We start from the raw sequence: 17,538 nt of genomic DNA, 5'->3' as shown, positions 1-17,538 counted from the left end.
TGTGCCTATGTTTGACTTCCTTATTTTATGTTAGTGTGGGGGCAGGGGTTGCAGAGGGAAGACATTTTTTAAAGTCAGCCACGTCTGATCACAGAGGTTCTCCTTGCTCAGTGGAACATGATATTCATGTCCTCCCAGGATGACTTTTCTCGTTTTTTAATGTAGGCAACTATTTTTGGCTCAACATGCATTTTGACTAGGTAAATAGGATTTGAGTATTTCACTTGTTTTTCTGGCTCAGGAGCGAAACTGTAATATGTAATAATATGTAATATTAACTGTGATATGTAATAACATGTACACCATATTCTTTTTTTTTTTTTAAGATTTTATTTATCTATCTGACACACAGAGAGAGATCACAAGTAGGCAGAGAGGTAGGCAGAGAAAGAGGGGGAAGCGGGCTCCCCGCCGAACAGAGAGCCCGATTCGGGACTTGATCCCAGGACCCCAGAATCATGACCGGAGCCGAAGGCAGAGGCTTAACCCACTGAGCCACCAGGTGCCCCCTGTACACCATATTCTGATGACGAGCACAGCAGGGCACCACACTAGACTTAAGGAGGAAGATCTGGGGAATGTCAGAAAAGCATCACCAGACCAGAGCTGGCTAGTCTTTGGCAGAAAAAAATCAGTCATCCACAGTCACCTGCCTTCACCTGTGCTCGTTTTGATGCTCTCTTTCCAGAGCTGAGTGAGTAAGAGCTGTGGATTTAGTGCCTCAAGATCTCACAAGATTTGGTCATGAAAATAAGATGTGGCCTGGGTGCGGTGGGGAGGGGCGCTTCCTGCCCAGAGCAGAGTCCAAGCAGTGCTGAGTGCTGGTTAATGAGGTAACTGGCATTTATGAAAGGGCAGGACCACTCTGGTGAACCAAAACCAGAACAAAAAAAATAGATCTTTCTTCTGAAGTTCAAATGTAAAATATTTTCCATGTTCCCAAGAATTTTTTTTTTTAAAAACCTCAACTTTTCTCCATACCATAGCTGGAGAGGAGCTTTCCTAGTTAGAAACTGATGGGTATGGGTTGTGTTGTACCTGTCAGGCATCCAGGAAGTTAGGATAGCCGCATCTCACAATTTCCACCAAAAAGGTCACCTAACGTTAATATGCCTCTGAGGAGACAAGCATTTATTATTTTTAGTTGTTTCTCAGTAATCACACAACTGGCCTAATCACACCATGGTCTTTATAATAATGAATTTTTCAAAAGAAAGTGAATATTTCCTTTGAGGCGGTATTCTCCAGTGAATCTGGCATGCCCCAGTTTGAAGGCTTTTCATCTCCAGTGAGGCTGGGGTTTCTCTTTTATCTAGCTCCCTGCCTTGTTAAAAATTTCCCTGACCCACAAAGGAAAGCCTACAAAATGTCCGGTCTTACCCAAGACTTCAAAAGTACTCAATGCACCAGATAAAATCTGTCCCACAGTTGTCTCTCTTTCTTACAAACATTTAGGAAAAACCTTACTTATGAGCTCAGGGCTCCTTGGTTACAACTGGAAATCTTCAAGAAAAAGTGTTCCGCTTAGACATCCTGAATGAGTCAAAACTAGAGAGGACTCCTTACTCAGAGGCCTATGGTTTTATTACACAAGGTTACACACTTCCCCAAGACCAGTAAAGCCATTCAAATGCCATATTAAAAGATGGAATATAAGGTCTTGACAGACCTGACTGCTGGGGCATAGCTCCTACCTCAAACATCCTCTTAAAAACTCCTATAAAAGGTGACTAGAAGGCCTGTAGGACCTCCACACACAGCGCTGGTAGGTGGGAGGCCTACAATCAAAGGTTGCTGGAAACACACTCCCTGGCCTAAAGTAATTCTAGCAGGTATCGTTCTGATGGAATCTGCATTATGGGTTTGTGCCCTCTTCACCATGGCATGATTACCAATGAAATAGGTAAATATTGGATTTCTGGATTGTGAAGCTAGGCGGTATAATTCGGTCTCATCTTGACCTCGCTAGCTGTCCATGGTCTCAAGTCAGTCGCCTCCCATTCTATACGCTGCATGTCTTCAGTTACTGGCTTACAGTACACTTGCTGGAAGGCAGACATGAGACCAGATCACCTTTTAAGCTCTCTTCCAACACCGATCCTACTGTTCTGGTTGGTCTGTAATAAGAAAACCCAATCTGAGACCAGAGGAGACACAAGGATATCAATGTGAACCCTTATAAGAAAGTCTGAACGTGAACTATCCCAGAATCGGAAAACTTAGTAAACCAGTTTACAAAATTTACTGAGCATTGGAAGCCTTCAAAAGAGAAAGATCAGGTTACATTTTTTATAAGGAAAAAAAAAACTAAATAGTATCATGCTTTGAGATATATTTTGTATTCAAAGCTATGTTTTTATTTTTAATTAGTTCAATAAATGGCAGTAGGCAGGTTTTTGCTCAGATAATTCCCCAGGCCGTAGAATCACTGTAGGAAATTAACTCCATTTCCGTCTTTGGTCCTTTAAGACCAGGGTTCACAGTTTCGCTGGACAAGTGTCAACCATGTGTCAGACCCCGGAGGAGGAACAAACGTTAATGTCCCTAAAAATGTAAAGATCCTCAATGTCAGAGAAGTAGGGTCCCATCTACATGAACCAAAGAACAAAACTGATCATTCCCCATAAAACTGGGGGGAGGGATTTACATTCACTTTTCTCCAGCTGAAACCCTTAGAAAATGGGTTTTCTAAGGAAAACTTTGAATATCCTTTTGCACCAAATGATCTTCATTGGAAGACAGCCCCTTCCTAACATTTTACCTAAATATATATCCCAAGTTGTCTAAGTTGGCTCTTAAAGTAAAATAATATCACAATATAAAAAGGTTTCACCAGAACAATTTTTCCAATCCCAGGCAATGACTTATCCTAAGCCATGCAGTAAGATTCTCATAGTTTGTTTTATTGTCTCATAGGGTTTCCATTTCCCTACCCTATACTTACTTTTCTGATGCTATGAAAAGGTAAACATATTAATGCTTCTCTTAAATTGTACACTTTGCAAAGTAAAAGCCACAGTACCGCAAGGTTTTAAAAAAAGAAAAAATACCACCCCATCCTTAATTCTTTCATTGAGTGGAATTTTATTGTTTCACTTAAAATAAGTAGACTGCCGGGCGCCTGGGTGGCTCAGTGGGTTAAGCCGCTGCCTTCGGCTCAGGTCATGATCTCAGGGTCCTGGGATCGAGTCCCGCATCGGGCTCTCTGCTCCGCAGGGAGCCTGCTTCCCTCTCTCTCTCTCTCTGCCTGCCTCTCTGTCTGCTTGTGATCTCTCTGTCAAATAAATAAATAAAATCTTTAAAAAAAAAAAAATAAGTAGACTGCCATTTCTCTTTGCATTTCCTTTCCATGAGAAGATCCCTTTAAATACACACGCATGCTTTAATCAAATTGAACCCGGCAGTTTTGTTTCAACGGGTGCTAACTAAAATTTGAGAATTGCCTCCTGTCCACAAATGTCATATCCCTTCATGCAGCTGCAATGGTTTGCTGAACGTTTGCTCTACTAAAGATTTATGATCTGCTTTTGCTCCTCTGCGTCCCCTAGTTTTCTGCCACATTTCTACATAATCACTCACTCCTCCCTTCACTTCACTCCTCCCTTCCATTTTCCCAGAATTCTTCTCAAGGCTCAATAAGTATATCAGATTTCCACTTCGGCGTAGGGGGGGACTATCTCATATAATCTGTAACTCCCAATGTCATATACGATGATTTTTTAATTGTGTGTCTTATTTGCAAGATATCTGATCATATGGCACTATCCAAGTTCCTATATTTACTTTGGAGCAACATTTCTTTCCTGGGGCTCATTTGGCTGGTTTCACATTCTGGTGTAATAATATATCATACACAAACTTAGGGAAGAAATTAGAAAAACAGTTCTATTCATAAGAACAATCTAAGAAATCTACTGGGTTGGAAGCCTTTCTCCCCTCATTGAGATCATTTTCTTTCTTAAAAAAAAAAAAAAAAGATTAATCTATAAATTATATCCTAGGGGAAAACTTCATGCTGGGGGTAGTGGGCACTGAATCTTTCTGTTCTCTTTATTTGTGTAGCAGGGTATCTCGGTGCCCTGTGAGAAACATGTACCTCGAGATGGAGAGTTCTGGAGCACCAATACCCAATTGCAGGGCCCGCTCCGGGTTGGGATGATAGCCACTCTCTCGACTTCGGTTCCATGGACCTAACTCGGCCTGGACAGACGATCCCTGATTTTATTCCCCAGGTGCCATCCCTCTCCACTGTCAGATGCTCAGGAGAATACCCCTTCCCACAGTCCCTACAGAAACACACCTTCTGAAAAATCTGGACCAGGAAACTGATGAATATCTCCAAGTTTACAAAAATAGAATGGCCATTCCTGAAACTTTGGTTCTTTATAAAGGAACTTTTGTAGAGGTACCCACCGATTTGTTTACCTTGGATTTGTGTTGGGTTGCCTAAAATGGCTGCCTGCAGCCGTTGGCCACAGGAACTTCCTCTCTATCTCCTTCTTCCCCTTGAAATTGATGCTAAGGCCTCTTATGGACGCTTATCCCCAATTTTCTTTTTTTGCCCCAGTGTTTATTCAGGGCAAAACCATCCGTGGCAGAATATGTGGTGCCAAAGGAAAAGGGAGAGTCATGCCTCATGCCAGCTGTCACTCCCTCCCTCTCCACATCCTTATTCCCATGCCCCATTGCTCCATAACAAATTACCCCAAAACTTAACGGCTTAAAACAACAATTTCTTTATGCTCACAAATCTGGCAGGTCAGGAATTTGGTCAGAGTACAATGAAAATTGTTTGTGTCCGCTCAGCAATATCTAGAATCTCAACTGGGAAGACTCCACCATTATGGCGGACTCAACAGCTGGGGATGGAATCTTCTGGAGGCACCTTCACTCCCATATTTGGTGGTTGATGTCAGCTGTCCACTGAGACCTTACAAGTGCCCTCTCCAGGTGGCCTGGGCTTCCTGCCAGCTCAGAGCTCCAGCAGTGGGTGTCCCAGTCAGCACAGTTGGAAAGCTGCATCGCACTTTCCACCTAGCCGTGGAAATCACGGAGTATTCTACAGGCTACAAGCGAGTCACAAGCCCATCTAGATTTCAGGAGAGAGGACATAGACCCCGCCTCCCAACGAGAGTACTGTCAAGAAATTCGCAGACTTTTTTTTTTTTTTTAATTACCACATATCTCAACCTCATCCCTCAAAGGCAACATTCTCAGTGCCTTCACTCCCATTCCTTCGTAAGTCCTTCTCCTCTCCCTCTCTCTCTCTCTAATGCTCTTCACCCCAGGACACTTACTTCATGTCTCATTTTTCTCCACAGTATACCTGGTTTTCCTTCGCACAAAATAACAACAACAACAATTGTGGCTTAAAGAAAAATTGGATTGGGGTGTCTGGGTGGGTCAGTCATTAAGTGTTTGCCTTCAGGTCAGGTCGTGATCTCAGGGTCCTGGGATCAAGCCCTGCATTGCGCTCCCTGCTCAGTGAGGAGTCTGCCGCCCCCTCTCTGCCTGCCTCTCTGCCTACTTGTGATCTCTCTGTGTGTGCCAAATAAATAAATAAAAATCTTAAAAAAAAAAAAATTGGACCCGTAGGGGAAGACCAAACAAAGAACAACCCCAAAAGGAGCCCATTCTCCCACCCAACTTTTAAACCTACCCATGCACACACACAAGCCCTTCACTTTTGTTTCCAGCAGCTAGGGAAAAGAATCAGAAATGTCAAACAAGCTGTAAATTCACTTTGGGTACAGGAGGCTAGAAAAGTAAGACTATGTTCTGTTTTTACAACGAGGGCAAGAAGGAGAACAAGAGAAATCCCGTTATAAAACAACAAGAAGCGGAAATGCAGAAATGAGCAGAAAAGCCAGCCTGGAGTCCTTTGGGCACAGGAGGTGATGGGGAGCCAACTGGAACCAAGAAGGGACCAAAAAAACATGGTAGGAAAAATCCTTCCATCGCTGTCTGCTTTAAACAGCTGTACAGAATAGAGGGGCGCCTGGGTGGCTCAGTCAGTTAAGCCTCTGCCTTTGGCTCAGGTCATGATCTTGGGGTCCTGGGATTGAGCTCTGCGTCGGGCTCCCCTCTCAGCAGGGAGTCTGCTTCCCCCTCAGTCCCTCCCCCTGCTCGCAGTCTTGCTTGCTCTCTCTCTCAAATAAACAAATACTTTTTTTTAAATTAATAAACAATAATAATAAACAGCTGTACCCAATAGAAAGGACACAGCAGACTTGGCATTCCAAGAGATCAGAGTTCAAATATGCCATTTACTAGTCATACGTGTGTACGCCACCTCCCACTGTTCATGAAGAAACTGAAACAGCATTTAGTCACAACCATGTGGCTAGAAAATGCCAGAGCTGGGTTCTAAATCTTCTGCTCATCCCTGAGTCTCTGTATGTGTTTTTTTCCTGTGACAAGCTGAGAGTTCCCCAAAAGAAATGCATGACCTATGTCACTCATTTCTGAATTTCTAGAACTTAGCACGGTGCCCAATGCATGGGGGGTATTCAGCAAACAGTTGGAGATAATTGACCAAAAAAACAAATGTTGTTCAGTCCCAATAGGGATATTAAATTGCATGGTTCAGAGAGAAGCAGGATGGATGTACAGATTCCAACACAATCCTGCAGACTGTCTCTAGAGAGGCCAAGTGAGTGAATCTGGATCTCCTCCGTGACTGACAACCTTGTGGGTTCAGTTGAGCTGACAAGGAAACATTTCCTTCCCATGGTCCCCAGAGAGATGAGACATTCTTCATCTTTTTGGTCTCGGACAGGTTTACAAAAATGTAACTCTCAGGTTCACAGAGAACTCTCCCCACATTCATTCATTTGTCCTTTAATTACTCACTTAACAAATATTGACCAAAAGCCTTCTATGTGTCACAGGCAAGTGATACAAGCCGGGAATATAATGGGGGAAAAAAAATAATGGAAGAACTGAATTCTTGAATAGCTACGTTAACTTATCCCGTCGGTAGCATTACAATTCTTAACAGTCTAGATTATAAAAGATGCACTAATTGAAAAATAAAACTTTAGGGGTGCCTGGGTGGCCCAGTCAGTTCAGCATCCAACTCTTGATTTCAGCTCTGGTCATAATCTCAGGGTCGTGAGATCGAGCCCCGCAGAGGGCTCTGTGCTGAGCGTGGAGTCTGCTTGAGATTCTCTCTCTGCCCCACCCCCCAGCTCATGGGCACGTGCTAGCTCGCTCGCTATCTCAAAAAATTAAAAAAAATTTAAAAAGGAATAGGAAAAGAAAACTTTATACCTTTAACCTGCAAATTGGCTATTTTCTGTTAAAGAAGATGTATAAATAAGATATTTTTCTTCACTACATTCTCCCAGAGGCCATGCAGCAGCTATTACTTTGTGCCATTAGATAATCTGAAACAGAAGGAAATAGAAACAAAATTCCCAAATACATATTCATATTCAATTCAGCCCACAGGTGCCCATGTGCTGTTGATGCCAGTGGTTTGATTTCATTTCACCTGGTTACAATTTAAAGCCTACCAAGAGATGGCATGGTTGGAAAGTATAATAAACAATGAACAATTATGCACTGCATGTTTTCTCCCAATTCTGTAACGACACAATTGGCTGAAGGCTTTTTAAGAACTAAATCTGCAGTGAGAATTAAAGCACGTGGGAATTTTCCTCTCTTGAGAGATCCCCCAATCACAGTTCCTTTAGCACACATAAAGTACCAACAGAATTTCTGCTTTTTAGGTAACTCATTTCTAGTGTTATAATTCTCACAGGTATGAGCATAATGATATTAACAACCATGACTCTGTGGATATCAGTGTATGCAATGTGAAGTAACTCATTCCCATTCTCATTCAACCCAGAGACATGTGAGTCACATTTTGAGCTCACGTATTTCTTTTTCTTTTAGGGGGGAAAGGCAGGAGGAGAGATGGAATCTTAAGCAGGCTCCACGCCCTGCCTGGAGTCAGATCTCACGATCTGGGCTGAGATCATGATCATGATCTGGGCTGAAATCAGAAATCAAATGCTTAACCATCTGAGCTACCCAGGCACTGCTGAACTCATGTGTTTCTAACTGGTGTCAACATATGAGGACAATAGCTAATACATCAGTGTGCCCATAAAGCTTTATCACATCCGTATATATAAACATATAAACATTAATGTGTATTTATAAAGAGAGAGAGAGATTTTATATGAAACCACTTCAAGAATGTAACCATTTTTGTTACAATATTTGGTTAAGGACACTATCCATCGGGACACCTGGGTGGCTCAGTCGGTTAAGCCGCTGCCTTTGGTTCAGGTCATGATCCCAGGGTCCTGGGATCGAGTCCCGCATCGGGCTCCCTGCTCAGGGGGGAGCCTGCTTCTCTCTCTGCCTCTACCTGCCACTTTGCCTGCTTGTCCTCTCTCTCTCACTCTGACAAATAAATAAATAAAATCTTTTTTTAAAAAAAGGACACTACTGTCTACTCGCATATTTTTGGAGTTGGATGAGATTCTAATTATCTAACGAATATTCCCAGGTACAGGTGAGACAGCCGAGGCTCCCAGAAATGAGACAACTTCCATCCAGTTTCTCCTCATCTGCGGCTCTTGCCCTCACACCAGGACGTTTCCATTAAATGCAGGTAAACGACAGAAGAAAATCTACCTTTATTTGAATCACAAGTATCCAGCACCAACTTTTTTTTTCACCCGACATCATTTCACATTTCCCCAAATACAAAAAGTCAATGTCAAGGTGAAAACTATCACATTTCGAACTTCCTTTCAGGGTCGAAGGAGAGCAAAACACGCTCCGTTTTAAAAATTCCCAGAGGTCTTCCAGGGTTATTCAAGCGTAGAGCAGATGGGGTTTCCAGCCCACAGCCTTTCTTGCCTTCCCCGAGCTTCATTAAGACTTTGTGGCCCCACCGGCCGGGGGTGAGGGAACCAGGCTCAAGAGATGAGCCTCATAGGTTCGGTATCAGTCTGGAAAGCACGAGTGTGAAATAGAAGCCAAATTCACTTAGTTTGCTTTACAGAACGGTCAGCTCCACTCAAACACGGACTGTCTTCCCTGCCCGAGAAGAAGAAGAAATTTCTTTGTCTCCTTCGCTTCATCACCTAAAACCATCTGACGGGCTTGACAGCTGCTGCTTGCTTAATTATGGGCCAAACTTCTCAGCGGGAGGCTCTCGTTGCATCAACAGGTCCCAGAACAATCCAGCAATTGTTTTGGGGAAGCTTGAGCACTTGGGGCTGAGCGTTTTCACGTCAATTAGCCCCACTGGTTGTCATGACTGGGAGCTGCTGTAGTGGAATGAAGGGAACAAAGTAATGAGGCACTCTGAGACCCGCACGCAGCTGATGGGTTCTGAAGAACATTCCGGCTGAGTCTCTGTTTCCGGCTGTTGAAGATAGGATGAGAGGGGTCGCTGTCCCACAGCACCCCTGCTCCAGAAAATCACCAAATACCTCCCATGTCAGAGAGGTTAGCAATCTTACAGAAAGGGCTCATTTCCTGCAGAAATGTAATATGTTTTCAGCTCAGTATCTGTGTATGGGGATCTGTCATTTTTTTAAACAATAATTAAAAAGTGGAGAAACTAATTCCCTTTCATGCTTGGAATATTTTTTGTTTTGAAGGAAGAGAGGAAGGTAAAAAGGGAAAAGAAGAGGGACACCTGGGTGGCGCAGTCAGTTAAACACTTGACTCTTGTTTTTCGGGGGGGTCTGGGTCGTGATCTCAGGGTGCCAGGATCGAGCCCCATGTGGAGTGCCTCGTGTAGTCCCACATGGGGCTCCACGCTCAGTCAGGAGTCTCCTTGAAGATTCTCTCCCTCTGCCCTTTCCCCCACTCGTTCATGTTCACTCTCTCTCTTTCTCTCTCAAATAAACCAATCTTTAAAAAAAAAAAAAAAAAGAGGGGCGCCTGGGTGGCTCAGTGGGTTAAGCCGCTGCCTTCGGCTCAGGTCATGATCTCGGGGTCCTGGGATCGAGTCCCGCATCGGGCTCTCTGCTCGGCAGGGAGCCTGCTTCCCTCTCTCTCTCTCTCTCTCTCTCTCTCTGCCTGCCTCTCTGTCTATTGTGATCTCTCTCTGTCAAATAAATAAATAAAATCTTTAAAAAAAAAAAAAAAGGGAAAGGAAAAAAAGAAATGATACATTTTCAAGGTGGATGTAGAGACCTGATATTTGAAAGGCAAACAAAAAATACCAAGGAGAGAGTCAGCGGTGTCCCCAAAGCCACTCCCCACTTTTCCACACAGGTCCAGGCTGTACTTCCAGCCCCGCCTGGAGTTGGGCGTCATCATCCAGGCCACTGGACCGTGAGCAGGGGAGGAGCTACATGACTGGGCCAAGGTCTCTGCGGAGTGGGCCTACCACCCCCATACTTGCTCCCCTTCTCACACCGTGAAACTTGGACATGCCTACAACCACCTTCAACCACGCAGATGACACGTCGTCCAGGGAGCCAAGGAGAGTGGAGGGGAAGCCAAGACGGGGAAGGAACCTGTGTCCTTAAACAGCTGTGGAACAGAGCAGCCCGCACCTAGAACTTTCACCTTGGACGGTCATGTGAAAGAAATACACTTCTTTGTCTTTGAAGCCACTTGCACTGTTGAGTCTCTGAACAGCAGCATAGCTTTCTGCCCTAAAACAGACATGGTTCTCAGATCAAATCAGAAGGGGCTTCCCTAAGTCCCACTCCCTTCATTGCCCGTTCTCAATATATCACATAATGTCCCACAGAAAGCCAGAACTTTGCCCAGACCGAAGGCAATGATTCCCCCAGCCTCAACCATCTTTCCTCAGGAAAGCGGCTCACTTTTATCAACAGGGATGTCTCCGGTCCTCCCCTTGGAAGAGTGTGGGCTCTCATCTAGGGCACAGCCCCAGGTTCTCAGGCTGAGGTCTGGAGTGACCTTCCTGCGGAGCGAGGGAAGTCTGGTCCATGGTCCAAGGAGTCTGTTCCTCTCCCCAAAAGGCCAGCAAGAATTGTGAATGCAGGAGCCAGAGGAAATATGTGGAAACTACTAGAACGCCTGTAGCTTTTAGGCTCACATATGAAAAAGAAAATAATCGCTTTTACAAATCAGATCATGAGTGCCCTGGAGGGAATTCCCAATGGACAAGGACTACTGGGACAACACATACCATACTGGCCAGTGACCGTCAATGAGTTTAGCTCTTGCTCCCTGACATGACTTTTACCTTGGATCAAAGAAAGTGATGGAGATCAAAGACTTGCTATGTTTGGGTTGTGAGTGGAGTCAATATAAAGGATTAATATATGTTCATGTATAACTTATTAACTGATACATAAGTTTCAATAGAACTTCCTGCAACGATGAAAAAATTCTATATTACACTGTACAATATGGCAACCACGAGCCACAAGTGGCTAATAAGTACTTGAACTGTGGCTAGGGCAAATGAGGAACTGAATTTTTCATTATATTTAATTTAAGGAACTTACAATTGAAGAAGCACAAATTACTAGGGGCTACCCTATCGGAGATCACAACTTCGGTCAAAGGGGCAGCTTAGTGTTCCTGTAAAGGCAAGATAATCAATATTTCAGGCTTCAAGCGCTGTGTAGTCTCTCTCTTCACACTCAGTCCTGTACTACAGGGCAAAAAGCAGCCACAGAAAATATATAAACTAAGGGCCATGGCTGTGTCCCCAGGAAATTTGATTTACAAAAACAGGGGGCTGCTTTAACTTCGTGGACCCATTTCTAAATACTTTCCACATTCTCAGCTACCAAGGCTGAGGAATAAACTCATACCAAAGCGTTCGTGACAATATATTCCAGCATCTTCATTTTCCCTCTTTCGGGAAGGACACAGGGGCAAAGGCACTTACCCAAGGAGAGGTCGTCTCAAATTCTGGCATCTCAGATGCTGTGGGACTTGGCAGGAGAAAACATGAGGGCAGAATGGTTTTCCCCCCTTGTGCCCCCACAAAGCACACTCCAGAACTGAGCAGGCCTCCCTGCTCCCTCCTCGCCGGGGTCCTGCTGTCAGTCCCGTGCATTGTCGTGACCTCTGGAGGTGGTCTGTTCCCATCAGCCCCTTCCCCCTACACAGCCCAAAAGGGGATGGAAAAACGCCCAGGCCAGTGCTCTCCTTTCAGAGCTCATTTGTCTATCGCCTCCATTTGGTGCCAAACTTAGAAGATTGAAAAGGTAGATAAATCAAAGTCTTTGACCACATGGTAAAGGCAGATCAATAAATTCAATTTCCCAGAGTCTCAGAGAAGCCATGTTTCATTTTTAAATTTCACCTCAAAACCCGTAACTGGTGAATACAGGATACGCTATATCCTGCCCATTAGGCTCAGTGGGAAAGAGAAATTGAGAAAAGAGGATTCTGGGGCCCAAGAGCCCAATCATGAAGAATCTGGAGCGGCCTGAAAGGCCATGCTTTGCACCATCGGACTTGTGATTCCATGCTAATTAAAGGAATATTTACTTTTAGCCCACATTCACACCCTGACACAGCGCTCTGTGCTCTCGGGAGCAGCCTTCGAACCCTGTCCAAAAGTGGCAGAGGTCACTGGGGCCTGAAGCACAGAGGCTAATCATGAGAAGAATATTCTGGGAATGTATAATCTCCTTAAAGTCATTATCATTAATCATTTCCTTCCGTGGTCGAGCTGGAGGAAAATATATCTTTCGATGCAATTACAATATTATCAGTACTGAAGGGAAAATGCTCACCTACACGGGAGCCCCGGGACAGATTTTTTAAAACGAAGTTATTGGAAGCAGCATTTTTCTTGTTGCTGTTGTTTTTCCTTTTTCCTTTTCTCTAGGATGTGGCGTTGCATCCTAAACTTGGCATTAACAGTAATGTCTACTCCTTGATTGTTTCCTCATGCTTTGCTTCCTTTTCTCCGTGCCTCTAGCCCTCCAATACGTCCCCCTGGTAAGAGAAAACTGCCCCAATACAGCTCTAGGTGCCCCCAACACCCACCAGCTCCCACAACCTGCAGGAGTCCTTTACTTCTGTTTAGGGCTCACTGTGTGCTATATCCCCACCGACTCTTTCCTTCTCTGCAGCCCCATTCTCCCCCCTCAGAAAATCCTAGCCACTGGCCAAACGAACTTGGGTCTCCTTCGAAGGTAACTAACTGTTCACCAAGTTCCGGCTCAGTAACTCAGCTCACTGGAAGGGGGATGGAACAGCACTGAAGACTAAGCTCATCATTCGGGGACTCGTGTAACCAGTTTCATATGGAAAGTAAATGGTAGCTAAAACAATGCAAATTCTATGCCTCTCTAAAAAGAAATGACCGAATCTAAGATGCTAGAATATTCTACATAGATTGACAAAGCCCTGAGTGACATAAAAGCAAAGAAAACTGTCCTTCTTAAAAGAGGAGAGATGGCCACATTAGCTAGTTTTTAGAGAGTTAGTGGTATTAGCGTTGGTGACAATTAAAGAGGCGACAATACCTAAGAAAGTCAAGGGTCCTAGTAAGCAGTTGTAGATAAATTAAAGAGTAGGAGGCAAAGCTCTACCCTTAGCTCAGATTTGCAGTATAAAGAAGTCCTCGTTAGGGGCGCCTGGGTGGCTCAGTGGTTAAAGCCACTGCCTTCGACTCTGGTCGTGATCCCGGAGTCCTGGGATCAAGTCCCACATCGGGCTCTCTGCTTGGCCGGGAGCCTGCTTCCCTTCCTCTCTCTCCGCCTGTCTCTCTGCCTACTTGTGATCTCTGTCTGTCAAATAAATAAATAAAATCTTAAAAAAAAAAAAAAAAAGAAGTCCTCGTTATTCTTTACAGTGACTTTTTAAAAAAATGCTTTAGGGAACTGCTTTAGCAAGTGATCCATCCAATGGGAAAAGTTGTTCATTGGGTGAAAAAAAATTTTAGTGAAAGTTGAAAGTTTTCTGGGGTGAAGACACAGAATGGAAATGTGTGATTCTCCATGAGAATGTGTTTTCAAAAGAAGCCAAGGGTCTGCTCGCACATTTCAGTGAAATCACAGGGAGCAAATCCACTGTTGCTGCTTCTTAACCAGCCACCAGAGATGGAGAAGGTCAGAAGCCAGTCTTCCTTGGGTAATACAGAATATATACAAGATGCATGTACTACACGGGCTTGTTCCCAAGCAAAAGTGGTTCCTACAGGAGACGGGTCACTGGCCAGCGTTCAGGGGAGACCGAATCTGATATGGTGGAGGAAATCCCTTGCCAGGTCATTTTCTCCTCCCAGCAAAAGAAACCAGTGAGCTTTTGGCCAAGAGCAAGGGCTTCACCTCGTTGTGGCCCCGTGTTGGGTCTTGAGTTGGGTCAGATGCACTCTGCCACCGTATGGCGGTAAAGGGCAAGAATGTAAAAATCAGTCAGTTGATCAAATGTAAAAACCAATCAATCGTTTGATCTCCTGTTCAGACAACTTTTCTAAGGTTCTCACAGAATTTCTTCTGTTGGAAAGATAAGAAAAGGGAAGTAAGTGAGGGCTTTCGGGATCACACTACAGAATGTTAGCATATTGTCCTTTTTTTTTTTTTTAAAGATTTTATTATTTTTTTTATTTGACAGAGAGAGAGATCACAAGTAGGCAGAGAGGCAGGCAGAGAGAGAGGAGGAAGCAGGCTCCCTGCGGAGCAGAGAGCCCGATGCGGGGCTCGATCCCAGGACCCTGAGATCATGACCCGAGCCGAAGGCAGCGGCTTAATCCACTGAGCCACCCAGGCGCCCCGCATATTGTCCTTTTAAAGATAATGCGGAGTCTGCATAGGGAGCCCACATAAGGATGTTTATTGTAATACTCCAGTTTTATTTAAAAAAAAAGTTTAATCACCATCTTCTGGGAGAAAAGTGATTGAATATTCTAATGTCTGTCCATAACATAGGACACTATGTAACCATTTAAAAAATAATAATAAAGCCCTACCTTTGAGCTGAACTAAAAATCTCTACCACATGTTTTTACATTTAAAAGCCAAGTTACAGATTAAAACATACAGTGTGACATAGCTTGTATTTTTTAAATCCCACGATAAAAATGAAGACTTGGAAAATTCTTAAGAGCAGGTGTTTCTGGGGGAGGTGGTCAGAGAAAATTCAATTCAAACATATTATATGTCACCTGTGACAAAACGGTTGCAATCAGGGATTTGAAGCAAGATTCACTTTTTTTAACTTTCAGCTTCAGTATTTAGCACCTGAGGCAAATTATTGAGCCTCAGCCTCAATTTCCTCATCTATAACATGGGAAAAATGATAGTTCCTAATCACAGAGTTGGTTATAAGAAATAAATGATCATATCTCAACCCTGAAAATTTTTCTTGTAAGACTGAGCAAAGGATTCCAAACCATGGGTGATCAGGACAAGCAGGTCATGACCCAAAAGGCATGGACCTTCAAAGTTCTGAGCTTGCTCCCTTCTGGGGAAGAATGCTCAAGTCATGAGAGCAGGGAAGGATGAGAGATGGGGGTGAGTCAGGATTCTTCCTTCTTTTATCTAATAAAGACAACTCATTTCTTTGTTTAGGAACCTGGAGTTAAGTATGCTTCATTATTCAAGTGCATAATTTAGGGGCATCTGGGTTGCTCAGTAGGTTAAGCATCTGCCTTTGGCTCAGTTCATGATCCCGGCTTGGAATGGAGTCCCATGTTGGGGTCCCTACTCATTGGTAAGTCTGCTCTCCCTCTGCCTCTGCCCCTCTCCCATACTTGTGCAAGCTCACAGGGTCTCTGTATTAAATAAATAAATAAGATCTTTTTAAAAATGCATAATTTAACCCTTAATATCTCAAACTACTCCAAGATCATTTATTTTAATATCTAGTGTACACACACACACACAATGAACAACAATCTTTTCAAGCTATCAGTTATAACCATTAGAAGCCAAAGAGTTCAGAATCAGCTTGGACAGAAACGGGCTGACTTCAAGGCAATTTAGAGACATAGTCTTGATTATTTCTCCAACAAACTTCTAACTAGTCTTTTAAAAAGAAAAAAAAAAGAAGAAGAAAAAAGGTTCCTATGTGAGAGCACTCTTCTTAGCTGTTCCTAAACTTTAGATCTTTTTTTTTTTTTTTGAAGTCTCCAGAATATCTTTGAGACTCCCAGGGGCCAAGGGCCCACTTAAATCGAGTGTTAAGTGCTAGGAGAGGTTTAATCTAACTACTTATTAACTAAATTGTTAACAGTAAGATCTCGTTTAAGGAGGTAGTACTTCTAGGATTTGAGTACAAACAAGGAGATGCTATGATCCTTTCGTCCTATCTGCGGTCTATGAAAACAATACGCAAGTGTGTGTTTGCTGATGGAATTAAGTTTTCTGTGCAGTGGCAGAGAATCATTTTTTTAAAATATTTATCTCACTTAGCCCCAGGGAGGATTTCTAATAACAAGAGATGGGCTATTTGTTTTGTATTTAGTATGTACTATAATGAGTTTTCAAAGAGTGAGAGGCTTGAGGCCCATTTGACTACACTTTTTCAGAAGAGTTCAGTGTACACACACCGCTCCTTAACAAGAGTAGAACTATCCCTTGAGGTCAAATCTGGATTCCTGAAATGTGATTTTTATTATACTCGGAGCCAAAGCACAGTAGGAATGTATCAGATTATAACAGAGAGATAAGATTTGAAATTCGATTATGGCAAGAACTTGAACTTCAACAGCTCATGGGTGCACTCTTCACGAATATATGAGATAGATAAAATGACAACCTCTTGGAATCCTGTCATTATCAGAACGGGATATCTGAAGAACGTTTCACTTTTTAAACTGAAGTCTCTGCGGAAGATTAATTAGAGTGGATATAAGTAATTCTAGAGTTGGTGTGTAAAGAAAACATGACCCAAAGTGGAGAATAGTTGGTAATTCACATCCACACTAGAGGTCTATCAAACACCCCTTCGGACAAGAGTAGCAGGCACCAAAAGGATGGGGCCAGGAGACTGTCTCAAAGAGTCCGGGCTTCATGAGGGACAAACGGATGGACTTCATGATGGACAAACCAGACAAATGGACATGATGGATATATAATGACACCTATATGAATGATAGCCACTGGATACCTATGGAGAGCCCTCCTCCCCTGCCCTGACCCTCACGAGGGATGTCAAACTTATAACACAGCTCTCAAGAAACTTATAATATTCCTGGAAAAATAAAACAGACACATGAGAACTATTGTTACAACCACTGAATAACCATCTATCAGAATCTCAGCCTCTTGGAGGCAGAGGAGGAATTAGAAATGATAGATGAAGTTTTTAATAAATGGGGAAATAAAGATATGGGAAAAAGGGGAAAACTAATCTTTAATGACCAGCTACCATAAAGCAGAGAACGTGTGGTGTGTGAGCTCATGTATCTTCTCTCCCTTGATTCTCATAACTGCTCTGTGAAGGACTCTTGTTACCCTCCGTTTGCAGTGAATGGACAAGGGACGAGAGCTGAAGCACACTCACCTAGACAAGGAGATGTGGCATGAGGGAGCGGACCCCGGTCCCTTTGCACATGCCTGGTCTTCCCTCCAAACCCTGCAGGGTAGAGTAAGCCCCAGTAACAACACGAACGCA

The sequence above is a fragment of the Meles meles genome, chromosome 7 (assembly GCF_922984935.1).
Source record: "Meles meles chromosome 7, mMelMel3.1 paternal haplotype, whole genome shotgun sequence".
Lineage (NCBI taxonomy): Eukaryota > Metazoa > Chordata > Mammalia > Carnivora > Mustelidae > Meles > Meles meles.
Note: the sequence above shows the minus strand (reverse complement) of the source record.